Source organism: Cupressus sempervirens, chromosome 10 (assembly GCF_028749045.1).
Source record: "Cupressus sempervirens isolate cs-2001-9-10 chromosome 10, ASM2874904v1, whole genome shotgun sequence".
Taxonomy (NCBI): Eukaryota; Viridiplantae; Streptophyta; class Pinopsida; order Cupressales; family Cupressaceae; genus Cupressus; species Cupressus sempervirens.
Window position 1 is genome coordinate 165,213,146 of NC_143127.1, and position 17,115 is coordinate 165,230,260.

Consider the following 17,115-nt stretch of genomic DNA (forward strand, 5'->3'; position numbering starts at 1 on the left):
AATATTTTCCCATTTTGTAGCTTGATCTAATTAGGCTTTTAGAACCTTCCAGAATCTTTCTTTGATCATGATCAATAGTTTGAAACATCCAATATTTCCTTCCTTAACATCTTTACTTCCATTTGGTTATTCTGCCTAATGATTATTAAGAATCACTTCACATTCTCCAAGAAAATATTTTCAAATCTTTACCTTGATTCATCTAAACCATTTTCACACTCAGTAGAATACCATTACATTAGAATATCAACAAACTCAAACTTTGGTGTCATTCCTATATCGCTCAGTAAACACACTGATATTTCTGACTGATACTCAGTTGACCTTTTCTCGGCATCCTCTGTATATCTTGGTTAACTCTATGTTTGGTAAAGCTTGTAACTTGACTCGACTACCTTTGTTGATATAGTATCACTTAGTTTACACTTGAGCTTAGGTACAATTGTGATGTTCTTCCATTTCCTCCTCTATTACTTGGGCATCATAAGGACTTGATTGGACGTATGTACATTTTGACACTAATAGGAAATATGGTACCAAAGTATGATAATGTTTCATGGCCTCTTGAAGATCAATATTCACAATCCTCTAATATTGGTCAAAAACTTTCCTCGTAGGAGGTTCAATGTAGGGCCTTGACCTTCTACCAAGCCATAATTTCTTCCAATCAAAGTATATTATTTTCCCAATTTTGTATTTCTTTTTAACTGGAAGGGGTTGTATGGCCTCTGCATATTTATAACTACCAATTTTTTCACCTTTGGTGGTTTCATTTTGGATCTAAGAAATCAAAGCACTAAAGTGAATGTCACCCACCTAGAATAAATAATTCCAATCAGTGTCATTTTGTATAGAAAGACCATGTAGGTCAAATTCATAAACTAAATGCTTGATATGTTCAGGGGATTCCCTATAGGCCTCATAAAACTCATTAGGTTTTTTAAGTGAAGGATTTTTTCCTTACAATAGCTTAATCATTTGAAAATACAAATATAACTCCTTAATCCTTAAGATACATGGCATATACAGGAGATGGTAGCCTATATTCAAGCATATATGGAACTAATTTGTTTATTTGATCAAAGTTACCCTGAAGATTGGCAATCTCCTCGTCCTTAATGTGGATGATTCTTTTCAATTTCCCAATCTCCATTTCATACATACTTTCTTGGTCAATCATATATGTAGAGCACTCCATACATAAAAAAGGTAGTGAGATGAAGGGGTGGCCTAATAATGTCTTCTTTTTCTTCCTCTTCCTCACTTGACTTATTCCTCAGCTAAACACTTTGATCTTGAGTATTTTCATGTTGTTCCTTAGTGTTTTTCTGCATGAATTTCTGATAGAGGGCCACACCACTCTAACAAATCACAACCAAGAATGCAACAATATAGAGACCAAGAAAAAAATACTTCACAAATAATTTTATTATACTTGAAAAATCCTTACAACACCCACAAGATGATATGACTTCTTCAACATAAGAGAAATCCTAAATAAGAGTCTTTACACCAAGAGCTTCACCAATAACTTCTACTTGAAGAGCTACACCTTTAGAGTTTTCACACCTTGAAGTCTTCACGCCTTCTAGCTTCTACTTCTCAAACTTGATTAGAAATGCTCATATGCCTTGCTTAAATAGGCACTTACCACCCCATGCATGGCTTATCCACAACCTTCTAGAATTCCTCCTACATAATATCCACAACCTTCTAAAACTTCCATAACCTTCTAGAATTACAACTAAGCACCACCATGTGGCCCAATTAGAAAATTACATTTCCTTTATGGATTACAACAAATATTAAATGCAAGATTTAAGAAACTTTCCACAAGCTTCTAAGATGCTACCTACACACCTCGATTAATGTAATGACAACTATTTTTTTTTATTTTTCTATTTATGCCACCTATGCACCTCGAAAATAAAAATCCTTTTTTCCTTTCTTTTCTCCTTTTTATTTTTTATTATTTCTCCTCTAATTTTCGTCACTTTCTCTCTCCTCCATATTTTTTTTTTTTTTTTTTTTTTTAAATTTTACATTCAACATGTCTCCCCTTTATTTTGGATGCAAGATGCTCCTGCATCAGACTCTCCAGGTCCGAAAAGATGTTCTAATAGCTGGAAGAACATCTTTCGGGATTCAGTACATAAATCCCAAACTGGTTCTTCACATATATGTCCTCCAAATCTTCAACTTGCACACTCTTTCCCTTGTTTTTCTTCTTCTCCTTTACATCCACCACAGGTGTTCTATAGGTTTGCTTCCCATGCTGATTTTCAATCTTCTCAAAATTTGCCAACTCAACTCGACTACCAACACTCAGGTTTCTCCTACTGAGCGCTTCATTCTGCAAAGGAATCAAGGAAAACTTCCTACCACCTTTCTCAATAGTAAACACATTCCTAACACAATCATGCATAGCCCTGCAATCATACTTCCAAGGTCTACCAAGTAACACATGACAACTGGTCATATCCACAATATCGCACAATACTTGATCCTTATACTGCCCAATCTGAAAATCAACAAGACATTGCTCTCTCACTTCCAAAGCATGCTCACCTTGCAACCAGCAAATTCTATAAGGACAAGGATGTCTCAATCTCTTCAAACCAAGTTTTTGAACCATCTCCTCAGCAACAAGGTTATCAGTACTACCACTATCTATAATCACCTTGCAAACTTTCCCACCAGACTTACAACAAGTTTTGAACAAACTAGTCCTCTGACAAGAATCCAATGTCTTCTTACCCATTAGTACTCGCCGAGCCAACAAACTTTCTCCTTCCTCAGGCTGATTTCCCTAGACTTCAACCTCATTCACAATAGTAGTTGTCCTACCAATAGAACATTCAAAAGATCTATGCCCTTCTTGACCACACTTGAAACAATTACCTCTGAATACACCTCCACCTATCCTTCTTCTTTGTTCAATAGGTTTTGGTTCACCTTCTACTTTTGGTTTAGCTTGTACCGAACTATCTTGCTTCTCCTTCCCTCAGGAACTACCTTGATTCTTCCTCTTTAGCTTCTCCTCTACTCTCAAAGCATACTGATAACCATCCTCAACTGTGGAAATATTCAGCATACCAACCTCATCTTGAATATTGAATCTCAAACCATTAATATATCGTGCTACCTTCTCCTTTGACAATTCTCTATGTCCAGACCGAATAGTCAACTTGTAGAACTCCTCAGTGTAATCCTTCACAGTCATATCCTTCTGTTTCAGATTTTGCAACCTCTTAAACAATTCAAGTTCATAATCAGCCGGAATGAACTTTGCCTTTAACTTAGTCACCATCAATTTCCAACTAGTGATCTTCATTTCACCTTCCTCTTCTCTGTCTCTTTGCAGTTCCTTCCACCAAAGAGCAGCATGTCCCTTCAACTTAGTTTGTGCCAACCTTACTCTCAATGGATCTTCAATACCCTCAAGCTCAAAGTAGTCCTCTAATTCACCAATCCAATCAATTAGGTCTTCAGGATTCAAAGTACCTGAAAAATTAGAAACCTCCATCTTATGCTTCAACTTCAACTGAGATCCAGGTCGAGCAAACTGACTAGCCCTAATTCCAATAGGTCTCTCCTCATGATCACTTCTATCCTCACTGGTAGCTTCAAAGTCTTCAGCAACTTCGTCATATCTGTCTTCAGTACCCACATGCCTAGGTACACCACCCAAAGCACTCACAATTTCAGCAATCATGTCACTCTTTATCAATGCAATTTTTGATTTGACCTCTGCTCTTATCTTCTCTAAGATTCTTTCTTCCATCGCTTCACTAAGGTCATCATTTTCCTTGGGGTCCAATCTTCTTGGAGGCATCTTCCAAAAATTTAGCAAACCCTAAACAAATCCACCAATCTAAAAGATCAATCAGCCACAAGATTAACCTTCTTTGTAAATCCTGGTGTAAACTGCCTCACGTTCGGCGATCTGTCCACACACTCAGGAACTCCCGCTCTGATACCACTTGATAGAGGGCCACACCACTCTAACAACTCACAACCAAGAATGCAACAATATAGAGACCAAGAAAAAAATACTTCACAACTAATTTTATTATACTTGAAAAATCCTTACAACACCCACAAGATGATATGACTTCTTCAACATAAGAGAAATTCTAAATAAGAGTCTTCACACCAAGAGCTTCACCAATAACTTCTACTTGAAGAGCTACACCTTTAGAGTTTTCACACCTTGAAGTCTTCACGCCTTCTAGCTTCTACTTCTCAAACTTGATTAGAAATGCTCATATGCCTTGCTTAAATAGGCACTTACCACCCCATGCATGGCTTATCCACAACCTTCTAGAATTCCTCCTACACAATATCCACAACCTTCTAAAACTTCCATAACCTTCTAGAATTACAACTAAGCACCACCATGTGGCCCAATTAGAAAATTACATTTCCTTTATGGATCACAACAAATATTAAATGCAAGATTTAAGAAACTTTCCACAAGCTTCTAAGATGCCACCTACACGCCTCGATTAATGTAATGACAACTTTCTTTCTTTTTTTTCTATTTATGCCACCTATGCACCTCGAAAATAAAAATCCTCTTTTCCTTTCTTTTCTCCTTTTTATTTTTTATTATTTCTCCTCTAATTTTCGTCACTTTCTCTCTCCTCCAGATTTTTTTTTTTTTTTTTTTTTTTAAATCTTACATTCAACATGTCTCCCCTTTATTTTGGATGCAAGATGCTCCTGCATCAATTTCCCATGTTTTCTCAATTTCTTTATCAAACACCCTCATATATATGTTGGTATATCATCTGGTGATAGCTCGTGGGACGAATACTCAATAAATTTATCAGGTTGAACTTCTGGTGGTAAATGAGACACATTATCCTTTAATCTAGTTTGAACTTCATTCATTTTATCCATTCTCTCCTAAGTAGCTACTTCTGCTATATGTTAACATGTACTTTTATCTTCTCCTTCTATACACACTACACCCTATTGAAGTGGTTCTTCCATTATATGATATGTCACATCTTGCTACAGTTGTTCTATAGGTGACTCATGTTCTATCCCCTCTATCCTTTTAGGGACACTTGTGATTATAATTACATTAGGTAATTCTTCATAAAAAGTCACCTCATATTCACTTCCTTTGGATACTTCCCCATCCTAAACTTCGCCCCTATCATCTTCTCGAGGTTGTTCTCTAAATTCACCCTAAAGCTGAGCTGCAAGTTCTACTAAGTCACCAAGCCCTAACCCAAAATGTATCTCCTCATTCTTCTCATTTCCCCCTACTTCTCCATGAATTATCTTCTTGGAATTTACTATAGGCTACGTAGATGATCTTTGGGATAATGGACTAGATTCTAGATTGCCAGTGGTTTGTATAGGTGTCGACTATTGGTAGATTCTAGTGCTTCTCCTTTGAGGAGTAGATACTAGTCTATATATCATAGAGATGGTGGCTAGAAGAGAAGAAGTGTTATCATTTCTCTTCATTTTATTACTCTTTTTAGTAGTGGCCTGAGGAATTATCTCTTTGGGGGGTTCCTCATACATTTTCTTTTTTCCCTTATGGCTAGAAAGACCAGCTTCTAAAGATGCGTATTTAGACTTTGACTTGGACATTCTCTTGGAAATGGGTGTATCATCTAAGGAATCTAATGAACTTTAGATAAAAGACTCACTTGCAGAGGACTCAGGAATTTAAAAAACCCTAAACTTATGGGTAAGAGGTTGACCTTGAGGATCAATATTTTGAGGTGTAGGATCATATCTTTGGCACACTACAAACTCTTCCCAAGTCATTTGAGAGATATCCCCAAGATATATTTATACCAACAACTTAATTAGGCAACGGTGAGATATAAAATTTTACCTCCCCTTTTTATACTCCTTAGATGCATTTAAACAAAAATTATAGAGAAAATCAAGGACACTCATTAATCACCCATGATAGAGAAAATCAAGGATGTTCACTAATTTTCCAAGCATCTTGTAATAACATGCAATAATCTGTAGGTTTGTGTCTAATAGGTGAGCCACCCATCCTCAAACTTCCCAAGTTCTTACAATAATTTTGCTAAAAACCCTTCTCCACAATCATTTTTTTTACACAATTCACCCTCTTCTTTATTAAGCTCCCTCTTCAAAATTAACTAACACAACAAAAAAAAAGTCCTAAAAATTCTAGGCTAGACTACGTCTCTCCTCAACTAAAATTGGTGAACTACATTCAATATATAATGGAAGACAAAATATTTTTGAAGTGCACACATGAAAGAATGCAATAGTCTTGGTGTAGTTATGCAATAGGAAGGGCATTTCAAAATTATAAAAAAATATAATTGTTAAAAAAATTGATAAGACATGTTTTTGTGATTCAAAATCTAACTCATTTTTGTGTTATATTATATTGTTAAGGTCACATATTTTTTATATGATATAGTGCTTATACATTATTGTTGTATATTCAAGTTGCATATGATAAATGATCTTTTAGGTCTTTAGACAAAGAAAAAATTTGCATGTCCAATTTGTGGTCTGAAGATAAAATCTCGCCATTCAAGAAGTTTAGGAAAGTAAGTGTTAATGAGTTAAGGCACTTTCTCCACAATAATCATTAAGTATCAAATTACTAAAAAACATCTTTTTCATGGGAAAGAAGAGACAACATCAAGGCTACGAATAATGGCACATCGTCTGTGGAAGTTAGAATACAATAGACTAAATCGTCAAGGTAATGTCATTCCATTTGATGATTTTTGTTTGAAATTTATATTTTGATGTTGTCTTTTATTTTGTAATGATTTAATTGATTCTCATGAAAGTCGTCAAGGCATCAATGACCAACTTCCTCGAGGAATAAAAACTAATCCTACTCAATTTAGTAGGTTGTTGTACTACAAAGATCTCCCAATTGTGTGTTTGTTTGATGTTATGCATATTGGAAAGAATGTAACAAAGACACTATGGAAAATATTGGTTGGAAGGTGTGACAAAGAAAAAATTGCTAAAATTTGTAATGACATTCATGAATCCAATCATGCACTGAGAATTTTCATTGAATCAAACAACAATGGAGACCGCATAAATATGAGTGACCTTCCTTAGTTATTAACAAATTATAAAGTGATGCATTAAAAAAGACATAAAAAAAACAAAATTTTCCACAAGATTTGTTGCAAATTTAAGTAGTCTTGTATCAAAAAAATGTGATTTTGAGCCAGGGTTGAAAATACATGATTGGCATACCTTCGTCAAGGTAAGTCATGTTCTCTATTTACAATATCTTTATAAAACTGCATGTACTTTTTATTGTATTATTTTATAATATATTGAAAAGAAAATATTTTAATTATCGCAGTACAGTCTACCTCTATCCCTCCCACAACAATTTGACAATAGTGTTAAAAAAGTTATATATGATCTTGGAAAATACATGAGGTTAAAAGTTTTATTTCTTAGATTTGTTGTACATATATTATATTTATGACTTGTTTTACTTTTCATGTGATTTATTTTAATTTGTTTTTCTAAAATCTCGTTTGTATGTTCTTGCATGTTGAATATTTTTTAGGTGGTTATCATCTAAAGAAATTGATTTTTTTTTAAATGATATAAAATATTGGAAGAGAAAAATTCCCCATCTTATGTGTGAAATGCAAAAGTGTCTACCTTCAACTTTTTTCAATGCTCAAAAACACTACCTCATACATCAAGTTGAGGAGATTGAATTGTGTGGGCCTGTACAAACTAGGTCAATGTGGATGGTTGAGAGGTGCTTGAAATTTATGAAAGGTTTGGTTTGACAAAGAGCACATCCTGAGGGTTCTATGGTGGAGGGGTATATGGTATACTAGATCATGGTGTACATTAGTGAATATCTTTTCAAGTTTGTAGCAAATATCCATGTAGATCACATTTGAAATCCCAACTCTATTAACAAATTTGAAGGGGGGAACTTGATGGGGAAAGGTAGGTTGAAGAAAGTGAGACGTAATTATAAGATGTTATTGTTGTTTATTGATTTCTATAAATCTTCAATATAAGTTGTTTCTAAGTGGTCTATTTGTTTTTTTGACAACTGGTCGTGAGTGGGATGAGTTACATTTGTATATTGTAAAAAGTCTTAATTGGCTGATGGTATGGTTTCAACAATCTCAAGAAAATGATTGCTCATTAACATGAGATGGTGTTGCATAATTGGTTAAACAAGCTCATCATAATGGAGATCCCAATGTTACGCCAATAGTACTTGATCTAAGATATGGTTTAAGAGGTAGAAAGGTAGATATAAGATTACTAATCATGACCCGTAAGTTTAAATATCAACTCATGGTTTGATGCAAATAATCTTGACATGTTTGAATCAGTGCAGATCAAACACCACAAAGTTATGTACTACTATGGCTATAAATTTTACATAAAAATGTTAGATGAAACAAAGAAAACTTGTGATTCTAGGATAAGTGCAGTCTTTGAGGTCACTAATATTTCATTTAGAAATGACATACATCTTCAACAATTTGAGAATCAATACTATGGCATTTTGGATGATATATTTGAGTGTGACTTTAACTCATTCAAATTAGTTCTATTTTTTGTCAAATGGTATAGGCTATGGTTGAATCAAAATGATCTTGATAAGACTATTATTAAACATGATAGTAGATTTACAATAATTAATACAAGGTCATTTGAGCCAATTGGAGATGAGCTCTATGTTCTTCCAAGCCAATGTGAGCAAGTGTTTTACTTTGGCATTCCACATAAATCGGGTTGGTCATTTGTCGTTCAACATGATCCAAGAGGAAGGCTAGTAAAGTATAATGTGATGGAAGAAGAAGTTACTAAAGAATCAAAAGAGGAGAAAATGATGATCATGAACGATTGTTACACAATGATGAAGAAGATGAAGGTGATGATTTGTTGGATTTCATAAAAAAACATCAAAGAACATTTTATTGATTAGATTTTCACAAAATTTTGAGTATTCATAAAACTCCATGCCTTCAAATCTTATGAATATTTTTAGTTTTTTGAAATGGAGAGCTCCACTAACTATTTTATACATTTAAAAGTACTCCACAAGGTCATACCACCATGTGAAAAGTTTTGACTTAAATTTGACTATTTAAAAGTACTCCTTCATTTGAATTCACGTGTGTCAATAGCTTTAAGAAACTTGAACAATGATATCATGATTTTATCTACTTAAAAAAACACTTTCTGAATATTTGGATATTTCTTATGTTGCATAATCAGGATATAACACCACAGTATGCAGGAGATCTTCATATTAGAGAAAAAGGTTAATTTCATTTCATCTATTAAATTACCTTTTATCCCTTCTTAAGATTTTTCCTTTATGCTTTTTTGCAATCACATTTAATAATTAATTAGTAATTATTAAATAACTTTTACCTCTTAGGGCTTCCCTTTTAGGGTTTTGATCTCCTTCATAAGAATTGATTGGTTGTAATTTCATTCATTCTATTTTGCACAAGTAAATTCAATCTTTTTATTTATGGAGCAAATCCCTCTCTCTTTGTCTTTCTTTCTTCTTTGTAACGGGTTATTTGCATGCAAGATATCTAGGGATCTATGAATTTGTTCATCATCAAATTCTACATGGTATAAGAGCCTTGCCTATGGCTGCATGTTCTTATTTGAAGCAAAAGGAGATGGTATCAAAGCACCTCTGGCTTTTCTTTTCTTTTTTGTGCAAATAGGGGGGCCTTTAAAAATCGAATCTCTTTGAGTGCAAAAGAACATCAGTGGATGGATTTAAAAGATGTCAAAACCCCTATATTCATATAAAATTTATCCAATTTAGACACAATTGACTGGTACGGCAATGATTTTTTTTTAATAAATTAAAAATTTTTAAAACAAATCCTTTTTATAAAAGAAAGGGGCATTGCTTTAAAACTTTTTTTTTTAAAGTGCTCTCTTTATTAAAAAACAAAAATGCTTTCTTTTTTAAAACAAAATCATGTGAGGTTGAATCATCAAAGTACGTCTACAACAGCAAGTATGCAGATACTAACAGACCTACATAGACACTGATGTCCATAAGGTGCAAGTGCTAGTGTCATCAATTTTGGGCCAAAATTTGACGGCCTTCAAGTTGTCATGTGCTTGATTTGTTTTGTTCTAAAGACCCTATTGGTTTTTTCGCTCTAACTTGAGCATACAGAGGTTTTTTTTGGATCTAAAAGATGCACCAAAAAGTTGATTCAAAGATGGATATGATGGTGAAGGTATATTTTATATTTTTTTCTAGTTTGGTACGTGGTTTTATACATTAATTCTATTGATGACTTCTATCTTTTGGGGGGCATAACTTTTTTCTTATAGCTTCATTTTTCAATCTAGAAAAAGCATCACAAAGATATTCACGAGCCCTATTCAGATTCTCTTCTATTTTTCATCAATATTCCTCAAAAGTACATGTTATTCTACATTGAATATTTTTGCTCTCTTCTTGTTTATGCATTCCTTCTAGTAGTTGGGGTTCGGTTTTTGTATTGTGGGGAGTGTTTTGTATTATTATTTCTATTATTTACATCAGTAAACAAGAACTTTTTTCAAAAACAGTCCAACACCCTCTACAATAATGGTCGAGACCTCTTCTTGGCTATAACTTCTAACCCCTCATAATTATCACACATGGAAGACCTTGATGACACGGCTTCTCCAGTCAAAAGGGTTGTGGTCTTGTTTAGATGCAGTGCAGCTAGTTTTACAAAGGCCTTTGAGGTCATGAAACATAGGAACAAGATGGATGAGGTAATAGAATTGATTTCTTTATAGGTTTCTAATAGTCTATAGTTTCATCTTGATGGGTGCAATACCCCTCTAGCTATGTGGACCAAGCTTGAAGGCTTGTTTGGTATAGTGAATGAGTTCAGGGCACTTCAGATTAAAGCAAAGCTTATCTCTCTTATACTAGATTCTTTTCCCTCCATCGAGCACTTCTTGATGAAATTCAAACAACTGAAATCTTTATTGCAGGGTTGTGGGAAGACAAAAACTGACACTCAGTGTATCTACCTGATTTTTTCTAAGCTTCATGGAAACTTTCAAATTTTTTCTTCTACATTCTATTCCACCAAAGACGCTTTGAGTAATAGATTTACCATGCCATCCTTTGAGGTTTTTTGTGATCAGTTGACTCAAGAGCAAGCTAAGCTCTCTTAGTTAGATTCTCTCATTGGCTCACAAAGTCATGCATTGGTAGCTTGACCATCTTCAGGGACAAAGGAGAAGACTCAAAAATCTCATTCTACAGAGTTTCAGATTAATTCCATCACTCACAGTTCATCAGGGCCACCTCCTCCTAAAGGAGGTAAATCAAATCCAAAAAGACCGAAATGTGCTTATTATAATAAGCTTAATCATGATGAATCACATTGCTATGAGAAGAAGTTAGATGGCTATGCCAAATAAGTTTTAGATTTGACAGCTCTCCTTCAGAAGAGAAACATTGATATTCCTTCTACTTCTCACAAACCTTCTTCATCATCATCATTTCAATCAGATGGTAAAGATATAGGAAAGGGTCATGCATTATGTGCAAGTACTATTCCTCATTCTTCTAGATGGTTACTAGATTCAGGTGCTTCACACCATATGGCATCTTCTTAGGATGTGTTCTCTTCTTTTGAGGCTTCTCCTACTCCACAAATTTTGATGGGGAGCAACACGGTTATGACTGTATGTGGGAAAGGTTCTATTAACATTGATGATGGTACATTTCATGATGTACTTTGTGTTCCATCTTTTTCCTCTAACCTTCTCTCTATTTATTAGATTACACACAATGGGACAGGGAAGACAGTTGAGATTGCACAGGATTCAATTCACATCAGAGATAGTGAGACATGCAATATTATTGCTATAGGGACTGGTGATCATGCTTCCCACCTCTATTCCTTCTCACATTTCAGTCCACCATCTCCACTATTGGAGACTCACATTTTGGTCCACCATCTCCACTATTAGGATTTGTTCTCTTCTTTTGAGGCTTCTCCTACTCCACACATTTTGATGGGGAACAACACGGTTATGACTATATGTGGGAAAGGTTCTATTAACATTGATGATGGTACATTTCATGATGTAATTTGTGTTCCATCTTTGTCCTCTAACCTTCTCTCTATTTATCAGATTACACATAGTGGGACAGGGAAGATAGTTGAGATTGCACAAGATTCAATGCACATCAGAGATAGTGAGACAGGCAATATTATTGCTATAGGGACTATTGATCATGCCTCCCGCTTCTATTCCTTCTCACATTTTGGTCCACCATCTCCACTATTAGGATTTGTTCTCTTCTTTTGAGGCTTCTCCTACTCCACGCATTTTGATGGGGAACAACACGGTTATGACTACAAGTAGGAAAGGTTCTATTAACATTGATGATGGTACATTTCATGATTTACTTTGTGTTCCATCTTTTTCCTCTAACCTTCTCTCTATTTATCAGATTACACACAATGGGACAAGGAAGATAGTTGAGATTGCACAGGATTCAGTGCACATCAGAGATAGTGAGACAGGCAATATTATTGCTATAGGGATTGTTGATCATGCTTCCTGCCTCTATTCCTTCTCAAATTTTGGTCCACCATCTCCACTATTGGAGACTCACTCTCTTTTTTCACAAGAGTCTACTAAGGTGAAGTCAAGTCGCTTGAACTTATGTGTTGTTCCTGAGATGAGTGTTGTGACTTCTACACCTCCACCTCCTATTCAAATTCCATCTATTGCATAGGATTACTCTTTAGCATTGCCTACTATTGTAGCTCCAGTCATCAAGCCACCTACTAAAGTTGTTGAGGATATATCAGAGGACACACATCTCCTCTCAAATGACAAATTCAACCTGCCTATTATCTCACCTCCATTGGAGATTCTATTTTAGGATTCTCATGCTTTCTCCTTTGAGCATCAGCTAGGACTTCCAGTTGCACCTTAAATACACGGGTTTTATCATCCTTGTCCACTACCTTTGTTTCCTTTGGATTGGAGCCACATTGGTATGTTCGTCGACATAGGAGTTCTGCCATTCTTGGGGGGGCTATGGAGTCTTAAGCTTCTATCCTGGGGGCTTTCAATGCACTTTTGGTCTTGAGAGATTCTCTTGAGATGTTTCATTTGTACATCCTTTTCTATCTATTTTTTGAGTAGAGTTTTTCCCACTGGGTTTTCTCTATTTCTTCGTTTCATAGAAATTTGGTTGTGATTGGGTACCTCATTAGGCCTTGTTGCCGGAACCCAAGTTTGCTTTCGCCATTGTAATTTCCTTACATTTTTTTTAGTTGCATTGTTGCTCATCTTAAGGGGGGGTGTTAGAGAAAAATGTTAATTTCATTTCATTTATTAAATTACCTTTTATCCCTTCATAAGATTTCTCCTTTATAATTTTTTGCATTCACATTTAATAATTAATTAGTAATTATTAAATAATTTTTACCTCTTAGGGCTTCCCTTTTAGGGTTTTGGTCTCCTTCATAAGGATTGATCGGTTGTAATTTCATTCATTTTGCTTTGCACAAGTAAATTTAATCTTCTTATTTATCGAGCAAATCCTTCTCTCTTTGCCTTTCTTTCTTCCTTGTAACAAGTTATTTGCATGCAGGATATCCAAGGATTTATAAATTTGTTCATCATCAAATTCTACACTTCATGGTATGATGGTTGATCCCTTTTTTATCCTCAAGTTTCAAGGCAATGGATTGATTTCTTATTAATTGGATTCATTCATGACAACAATCTTACTCTTCACATCTGTATTGGGCAAGTATCACAAATTCGATTGGGACATTTGCAGCCATTGTGAGCACAATTGGAACAAGGTATTTTATTCAATGGTTGGGTTCATTCCAATGTTTCTTGACACTTATTGCCATTTTGGGTATCATAAAATAATGGGTTGACATTAGAAGGCCCGAACTTCATAATATGATTTTAATCTGAAGTGTTCTAATAAGTGTTTTAATAAATGGGAATAGCAGATGCCCAAGCCATAACCCAATTAAATTGGTCTAGTTGTTGATTAGTTGGGTTGATTACAAAGTCCTGTAGAATTGTCATCATATTAGGTACAATAAAATGAACAATCACCTATTCCCAGCTAGCAGGATCAAATATAGTTTTCTAAGGTGATAAAATTGCATATGTAGATGCATCACTAGCATGCCAGCCATGAAGTGCATTCCCCAACTTATAAAGAATGGTTGGATATAAAGACTCCATATGTTGGCCCAAAAGTGGAAGCCAAGGATCTAACCATGCATGTATTGGTGCAGTCTCCTTGCGAGGATCTCAATTATCTATTGTTGTTGTTAATTTGGGCATCACTATATGATCCAGAATGGTATGAAGTACTAAAACCAATAGTAACTCCTCTCATGTCTCCAGAAAATGTAGAATAGGTTAAGGGTCCCTTGGCTCCTAGGAATTCATAGTAGTTATTCTCACTACAAGAAGAATAACTTTAGCGAAGAGTTGAGTGTAAGGAGTTGAAAAAGAAAGTTATGCTTTTGTGTAAATACCATAATCATGAGGCTCATTCCCTTGTAGAATCCTCTGCCACAATGACATTACCTCTAAACCATGCAAAGGATGTTGAATTTGTTCCCAACCTTGAAACACTTTTATAAGCAATGAAAAAGAAAATGGAGATGCAATACATGACAAATTGCACAGCTTGTAGTCATCCTAATATTTAGAATGTAAATTCTCAAAGAAACTTGCAAGTGATTCCAATGTCATAGTACCTACCGCAACACTTTCCTAGATTATATCTAGTGCTCCCATAATATCCTCTATGTTGTCTAGTTGTTGCTTCTATCATGTAGTCTCTTTTTGAAGCCGCTCCTTCTCCTTCTGGTATATTGCCACAAACTCAGTTTGGATGCCTTAAATTTTTATCAAACTTCTGAATATTTGCCTCTAACATAGCTAAAATCATCTTCACATTGTGTTGTAAATTTGGCTCCATCACCCTAAGATAGCTTACATTCTCTCTAGCCCCAGGTTGCTCCACAGTCATACATGGACCAGGTTCTCATGGATTGGGTATTAAGAATGAAAACTAACACTTGAAGATAGATATCAGACTAATCACCGACCAGGATGTCGTTGGTGATTAGTTTGGATATTTATCTTCAAGTGTGTTTTTTTCAAAACCTTTTATATTTGTCAAATTTTTTACTGATCTTGGTCGAAACCTAACAAAGCTTGGTCAAACTTTCGACCAACCGTAGTCAAACTTTCAACCAATAGTAGTTGAACTTCTGACCAACTCACTGATAAGGGCACTACCCTAGATTTGGCATCATGGTCAAATGGGCCACCCTTTTTTAACAACATTGGTTGAAAGCTCAACCAATCTTTGTTGAAATTTTGATGAAACAACTGACCAAGATACCGTTGTCAATTTGGCATCCTGGTCGAATGAGGCGCATGCTTCGACCAACAATGGTCAAATTTTTGACGGCACCAAATGTTGGTGTTGATTTTGATGAGGACTTACGTGGAAAGTTTGACTTGAACAAAGATTCGTCAAATTTTTTACGGGAAAAATATCGACAAGGCCATTTATGGATCATTCAACCAATTTGGGTAGAAAAATCAACCAATTTTTGTTGAAAACAAAGGCCAATTCTACTAGTGTAAAAGTCCCCATGACCATTTATCCCAACATTGTACATTATAATCCTATCATCTCAATTTGAAAACATGTTGATGTTAAAATGATGATCACAAGCAAATTAGACTAACAAAGAACGCATCAATGTTGAATCAATCAAGTTGATATAGATAATCCTACATGCATCCCATTATAAGAAAATGGGTAACTAATCTATGACTTAGTAATCCACAATTTGTTGGATTATAATTCTATATCTTTAAAAATATTATTATAGGGTAGGAAGGCCTCAATTAGTGAAAAATAAGCGAATAGAATGTTACTATTCTAGAGGTTAAGGGTTTTCCATCCACTTTCCATCAAATGGTGAAGATATTATTTAAGCATGGTTAATGTTCATGGAGAACTAACATATTCATTCTTGTTGGGAAAATGAATAATACAATGGTGTCCCTTGGCCCTCCTTATTTTGTGTTGCCTCTAAAGGTTTGCATTATGCTCTTAGAGATATTAAGGTGAGCCCTAAAATCAAGGGCCTGTCACTTCTTGACCACTCAAATATGATTAATATCCAATTTGAAAATGATACGACTTTATTCCCCTCCCTTGAAAAAGACAATATGGCTAATTTTATTAAGAGAATGGATTTTTTTTGTTGCATATGGAGCCAAGTATCTTGATATACGATTATGATGTGAACACATGAGGATTACCCCCTGATAAGAATTGGTGCATGTGGATGCAAGTGAGGTGGACCAAATAAAATAGTTAGATATTTAGGAATTACATTCTCTTTATCTTCTTCCTTACCTATTATGCAGAATTGCATGTTTGCAAAGATTGAAAGAAAGTGGAATTATTGGAATAAGGACTTCCTATTTATTTCTGGTAGATTGCAAGTTTGTCAAAACAAATTTTGACCTCAATACAATTAATATGCCTCTATGTGGTTTTCAGCATCTTATCAAGGTGATAAACTTCTAAAAATTATCAAACATTATTTTGTTATATGATGGAACGAGGAAAAATAGGAAACATGTTGTAAAATAGGACCGGTATTGTCTTACTAATGGGGGGGGCAGGGGGGGCGGGGGGAGAGAGAGAGAGAGAGAGAGAGAGAGAGAGAGAGAGAGAGAGAAATATGTAAGGTGTATCCCTTGCTTCCAAATGGATTGTCAAAGATATAAAATGGAATAAACCCTAGAATGCTCTTATCGGGGCTAATTTTCAAAGGGTGGTCCTAAAAAAAAAAAATTTTAAAAAAAATAGCCTACAATTGTAATATATCTTGTTTGGAAAATTTAGTGTCATACCATTAAGGCCTAAAAACATTCCAAGTATATTAAGGGCCTAGGGGGTATGCAAAATCAAACTCCTAGGTGGAGATGTTAAGGAAAAAAATATTTTTTGTTGGATTCAAATCTTAAGTATTAAGATAAACCTCACGCCTTATCATGAGTTGG